This window comes from Chelonoidis abingdonii, chromosome 3, assembly GCF_003597395.2.
Source record: "Chelonoidis abingdonii isolate Lonesome George chromosome 3, CheloAbing_2.0, whole genome shotgun sequence".
NCBI lineage: Eukaryota > Metazoa > Chordata > Testudines > Testudinidae > Chelonoidis > Chelonoidis abingdonii.
Window position 1 is genome coordinate 26,115,749 of NC_133771.1, and position 6,490 is coordinate 26,122,238.

General features: G+C 39.1%; 1 protein-coding gene across 6 annotated transcripts in view; it reads left to right on the plus strand.

Moving 5' to 3' along the window:
* CYRIA (CYFIP related Rac1 interactor A) overlaps positions 1 to 6,490 on the plus strand; it is a 91,491-nt gene that overhangs the window by 18,186 nt on the left and 66,815 nt on the right. For 5 of the 6 annotated variants that reach the window (XM_075063665.1, XM_075063668.1, XM_075063667.1 and 2 more), the window contains exon 2: positions 3,643 to 3,793. The exons of the other annotated variant lie outside the window; for it this stretch is intronic. The gene's annotated coding sequence lies outside the window, so the exon portion shown is untranslated. The remainder of the gene's footprint in view (positions 1 to 3,642; positions 3,794 to 6,490) is intronic. 6 annotated transcript variants of the gene reach the window in all.

A 6,490-nucleotide genomic window follows, 5' to 3' on the forward strand; every position in this document is an offset into this window, starting at 1 on the left:
CCAATGATACTCAGACCTCAATGGTTCAGGAGCCAAATTAATGATCAACATTACACAAAAGAGCCACAGTAGTGTGAATTCATTGTTTCATTTACTTTAGTATATATTCATGTTTAAACAATATGATGGGGAAATGTTTAGTGTGTGTGTGTAATATATAAAAATTCTCACAGCAAAATAAGTGACTAAGTGTTGTTTTATCACCTACAATTGGTTAATAACATAATAAAAGCATCCTTATTGGTTGTTAATTAAATCACATCGTGTTTTAATATCATGTGCTGCAAATAGCTGCAGGAGGTGCATTAAAGAGCCACTTATTTAGTCTGAGTATGTTTGAACTGGGCAGTATTTCATACCCACTTTGTACCTTGTGTAGACATTTATGTAAACCACTGGAAAATCTCACCACTGGCAATTAAAGAGCCATTGCTTTGTTTCTTTTAATCAGAATCGAGGGGAAACTATTGTTTTAACTATAAAATTAAAATCTTAAAAATCTAGAGCTTGGTGCCTTTTCTTTAGGATTAAAAAGTTCTTTAACAAACTAGTGTTAACAAACAAAGAGGATTATCTGGTCTGAAGTAACTGCTATAGTCTACATCTGCTAGTTGCTTTGGAAACAAGTGAAAACATAAGATGTCATCCCCTCCCCTCCAGTTATTCATAAAAAGTAGCAAACATACAGCCTCCAAAAAATTGGTCATTTTATTTTACATTCTCATTAGCTTCTCAAAGAGATTAAGTGTCCTCTCCAGATCCCCACGTAACAACCAGCCAACTTAATAAGTGGCAATGGAAGGCTGTACTGTCAGCTGCTCTATATTGGCATACCTTCATTGAAGTTAGTGGACCTATGCCAATTTACAGCAACTGACCATTTTGGCCCAGAGTCTCTTCTGATATTGGAAACAATCCAGGGTAATTAGAATAAAGAGTCAGATGCTCAGATACAGTAGAGATGGGCACACTAGTTATTTTTATTAAGCAGAGACTGAGAATTTCCAGGCTTCTAGATAGAAGATGCACTTAAAATTCCATTTATTCCCCACAGTACCAAAAGTGTAAAGATACAGTTGCCTTTGATTGCTGCAATATGTGGATTGATATACACTAGCTGAGGATCAAGACCTTTAACATTTGTCATCTAAGAAAATATAGGAAACCTCTAATCACATTTTTAACTAAATGTAAAAAGGAACTGCTGAGTACCTCTGTGGTATACCTGGAAACTCAAAGATACTGTCTACTGTGTCCCTGGTTAATTTTCAGAATTGTTGCTCCTGAAAAGCAGTGTCTCCAGAAATGGAATTACAGCAGCCCTCACTCAAGAGTATTATGAGAAGTATCACTTTTCAGGAGATTTGTGATTCACAAACTTTCCATTGATGCGGTGGGATAACCTATGACCGGTTTATCTTTAGACTTTTCAGATGATTGGCTATAGGCATCCAGCGCAATGACCATGGCTATCAGACAAGGCCTTCCAGATAATTAAATTGAAGGCCTCAGCCCACCAGCATGGTGATAAGCATGCTAGCAATCAACTGAAGTGAAAATTTAACACCTTGACGCTCCGCAATTGTGAGGAATATTATAATCAAGTGGCGGATGATGTCAAATTTCACTTGAAGCCAGCATTTCACGCCATTCACAACCTCAGCGGTCAAGAGGTAGTCACTACAAACTGCATCTTGAATGACAGCCAAGGCCATCCATGTAAATCAGATGATGCCTTCTCGCACAGGTATTTTATTTCACATTTGGGGACAATGTATACCTTCAAGTCAGCAGCTCTGCTATGGGTACCCGCATGGCCCCACAGTATGCCAACATTTTTATGGCTGACTTAGAACAATGCTTCCTCAGCTCTCGTCCCCTAATGCCCCTACTCGCACTATATTGATGACATCATCATCTGGACCCATAGAAAAGAAGCCCTTGAGGAATTCCACCATGACGTCAACAATTTCCATCCTACCATCAACCTTAGCCTAGACCAGTCCACACAAGAGGTCCACTTCCTGTACACTACACTGCTATTAAGCAATGGTCACACACACCACCATCCTATACTGGAAACCTACTGACCGCTATACTTACCTACATGCCTCCAGCTTTCATCCAGACCACATCACATGACCCATTGTCTACAGCCAAGCTCTAAGATACAACCACATTTGCTCCATTCCCTCAGACAGAGACAAAAACCTACAAGATCTCTATCAGACATTCTTAAAAGTTACAGTTGCCCATCATGCTTAAATTTTGAAGAAACAGATTGACATAGCCAGAAGAATACCCCAGAAATTCACCTAGTACAGGGACGGCCGAACAAAAAGAAGAACGTCACTGCATCCAGCGCATCATCAAGGATCTACAACCTTCCTGACGGACAGTCTTCACTTTCAGGATCTGGGAGACAGACCAGTCCTCACTTACAGGTTTCAGAGTAGCAGCTTTGTTAGCTGTATCCTCAAAAGAACAGGAATACTTATGGCATCTTAGAGACTACAAATTTATTTCCAGCATAAGCTTTCGTGGGCTACAGCTCACTTCTTTCAGGATGCATAGAATGGAACACACAGATTGTTTAAATATCTTCTTGCAGAGAACATGAAAGGTGGAAAGTATACATAACAATGAAGAGTTCCCAATCAATGAGATGAGCTATCATCAGCAGGAGAAGAAAAACTTTTTTGAAGTGATAATTGAGAATGACCCTGAATGTGTGAGGAGAACTTAACATAGGGAAATAGATTCAATTAGTGTAATGACCCAACCATTCCCAGTCTCTATTTAAACCTAAGTTAATTGTATCTAATTTGCATATTAATTTGAGTTCAGCAGTCTCTCTTTGGAGTCTGTTTTTTTTTTTTGTTGTTGCAAAATTGCCACCTTCAAGTCTGTCACTTAGTGGTTAGAGAGGTTGAAGTGTTCTCCCGCTGGTTTTTGAATGTTATGATTCCTGATGTCAGATTTGTGTCCAGACACAAACTGGACAGTCTCTACGCAAAAGAATAAATGGACACAAATCTGACATCAGGAATCATAACTGTGTAGCTGTTCTTGAGTTTGACTGTGGAATGAACGGTGGCTTTTTAGCCATAAAAAAAGATATTGTTAGACTAGAAATAACCCTTGTGTGTGTATTTTTTTCCCTAATATTTACATATGATTTTTAAAACTTTGGTAATCTTTTGAAAGTATGAGAGCCCGATCTCAAATCTTCCAGTATGCGAAGGATTTTGGCAAAAGCAGTTCCAGTTTATGTAAATATTTTGTTTTAAATGAATATAGGTATTATGACAAGCAGCTAAATTTTACAAGGCATGTGTCTCATGCATTCCCATAATTTAGTTGAATTCTTAACATAATGCACATGCCTCAATTGCACGAAAACCACTTGCACCAATCTTGGCAGCAATTCATCAACTTAATCGCAAATAATTTGTTGAGGCAGTTCAACAATAATTGAATATTTGCATGAATAAAAATTCAAATTAAATATTTTCAAAATTCAGCTCTGCCACACCTTTAAAATTGTTTTTCAAACTCTGTTTTAACAATGTTCCAAATTTCACTTTTTAAAGAATGAGTATGGGCTTTCTTTGATATAACCCAATTTGTTTTCTTTTTAAGCTAGGGAAGTGTCATCTGCAAAGTTGAAGGAAAGAAAAAGTGTAGTGATTCCGGGTGTGATCCTGAGTGTTTTATGTGACAGACGGATGCTGAGTTTCTAACTCCATCATTCTAGATTGTTGAACCTGAACTGGAACTACTACCTTGCTAGGTAAGAGATTGTCAAGTGTGTGTGATTTTTTTTTATATGCCTTCCCCTTTGCAGTGTTTAAATGAAAGTAAATTTATATTCTGAAATGTAGCATATTGTAGACTTGTAGAGTGTATTTTTGTTAGATGTGCTTGGCTTTATTAGGGGTGCCTGCACTGCTGAAATGATTGGTACAGTGTTTCCATGAGAGAGACAGCAGCAGCAACTCTGCATGGAACAACTTTGAAACAGCTGGCCATCAAAGCGTACTATAGAACTTTTAGTGCCCGGCAGGCTAGAGCACTGTACACTTACACCCCAGCTTGAGATGCACTAAATTGCCTTATAGATGATCTCTTGGTCTCCCTTCAAGAAGAGACTTTTGAGACATCATGAATTAGAAGGGAGCCTGGTCTGAACACCCTACATACACAGTGGTACTCTGTCCTTGACAATGATGTCTCCCATCACACTTCTCTGTGGGGGAAAGCCTTGCTCTTTGGCTACTGCTGCCCACCCCTTGAGGGGAACAGAGACTGAAGAGGAAAATATAATGTTCCTTTTAGCACTATTAACGATGGACAAGTTCTTGATGAGAAATGTTTGGGATCTCTAGGGCAGCATGCCACAGAATTGTTCTCCTCAGCTCTGACTCAGACAAGCTGCTCTTCACCAGCTCTTCTTCTTAGCTTGTTTGAAAACTTTTGGCAGATGTTGGTGTTTTGAAATGGACTGTCCCTTGTCAAATCCTTACGGGAGGGACAGTTTTGTTAGCGTAGTGTTTGTTTGTGGGACAAGGCTCTCTAGAGGAAGTCAGTTTGGGCTAGTGGTTCCTAGCAGAAAGAGAGAGAGCCCTCAGATATGTGGAAATGAGTCTTTAGGATAGCTTTTCCCTACTCTGCCAACAGGACAGCTGTTGTGCATTATCCAGCATGGTATGCTATGAGCAAGTGACCCCCAAAAGAAACATCAAAGAAAAATCAGAGTTATGAGCAGAAACAAATCAGTTCATCATATCAGAAGTCTGTGTCATTGGGGATGCTAACAAAACAGATTTGGTTCAGCCACACTCTGAGAAACCCAGGGAACTCAATACTAATATTATAGATGTAAAAGGAACAGAATAGAACCACTAGCAGATTTATGGATTCACTTTAAGGCCAGAAGGGACACAAATGATTAAATAGTATGACCTTCTTTATAACATAGGCAATAGAATTTCACTCAGTAAGTTCTGCTGTAGAGGGAAGTATTGTTCTCTACCATGTAAAATTACGCCATCAAGTCCATAAATAAACACACACTGAAGTGCAGTTAATAATCAACATAGATGCTTTGGCATTTGGGTCTCACTTATTTTTCTTTCTTGGTCTGCATTACGGGGGTCTCTTGTGAAAGAATCTTATAGGATTTAACAGAAAATTATTACTGACAAATTTCCACAAGATTTTTTTTTAAGTATAAAAAGACATACAAGTATAGAAAGGATATTGCTCTCAATTAAATTCTAGGGCTTGTGCTTCTTTAAGAGGGAATGGGGGCTGGGCAGCAGTGCAGCCCATGTGCTGCTGCCACTTTCACAGGAAGGAGTCAAGGAGCTCCACAGCCAAAAGCCATTGCTCCCCACTGAACAGGGGAGAGGAAGTTGAGTGAGCCAATGAATGAATGGCTGTTTGGTGTAGAGGTGTTTGGGGAGCGGGGGAGATGTTAGGCAAGGGAGAGAAGGAAGAGGACAACGGTGAAACTACTGTTTGAAAGAGGAAAGGATGTAGGTGGGTGAGAGAAGAACAAAAGAGAAGAGGATCTGTCACAGAAGAGAGTCTTATCCATAATAAAAAGCGAAGTAAAGGTAGGAAGGAATAACAAAAGCATAAGACAGAGTTAATGACAGGTTTTTTAAAGTTTATTAAATAAAAAGTTAAACAGCATTAGAATCAAATACAAAACACTACTATCTTTATTCTGTTAAGTGTCAGGGTTGTGGCTTATAAAGGCTCCTGTGGTACAACTATTTTTTTGCATGAAATACTGGTGGTGTGAAAATTCTGCAAGCCCTGATTATTTGTTCTTTTGTTTCCAATATATTATATATCTAACTTTCAGTTGCTTATTACCAGATGATACATAAGTTTTTGTATATGTTGTCTACATTTGCAGGAACTTGTTTAAAGCTCTAAATGAGTTGCTGATTGTTTAGCTAAACTTTCATAGCTTATTCCAGCAAAAGATTCTGTCAAAATAATGACTTTGGCAACACTTGTCTATCTTAGTCACAATAGTTACTGAAAATTGAATCAAAATGTCAGGGTGGAGTATTAATGATCATCCTTAAGATACAGGGTACATTCCTTACTCAGAGCTGTGCTCATGAAACTTTGGAGACATCTGCCACTTCTGTCATCAGTGGAAAGAGGAGACTTAAACTCAATTTGCTACCAAAAGTGGGTTCCAGTAGATCTATTCGAAAAATGAAAAAAAAAATTGCAAAAAGTAATTTAAAAGGCTATTCTTCTTCGAGTGATTGCTCATATCCATTCCAGTAGGTGTGTACGCGCCACACGTGCACGTTCGTCGGAAGACTTTTACCCTAGCAACTCCAGCGGGCCGGCAGGTCACCCCCTACAGTGGCACCGCCATAGCGGGTAATATATACCCCTGCCGACCCGCCCGCTCCTCAGTTCCTTCTTACCGCCGTGTTGGTCGTTGGAACTGTGGAGC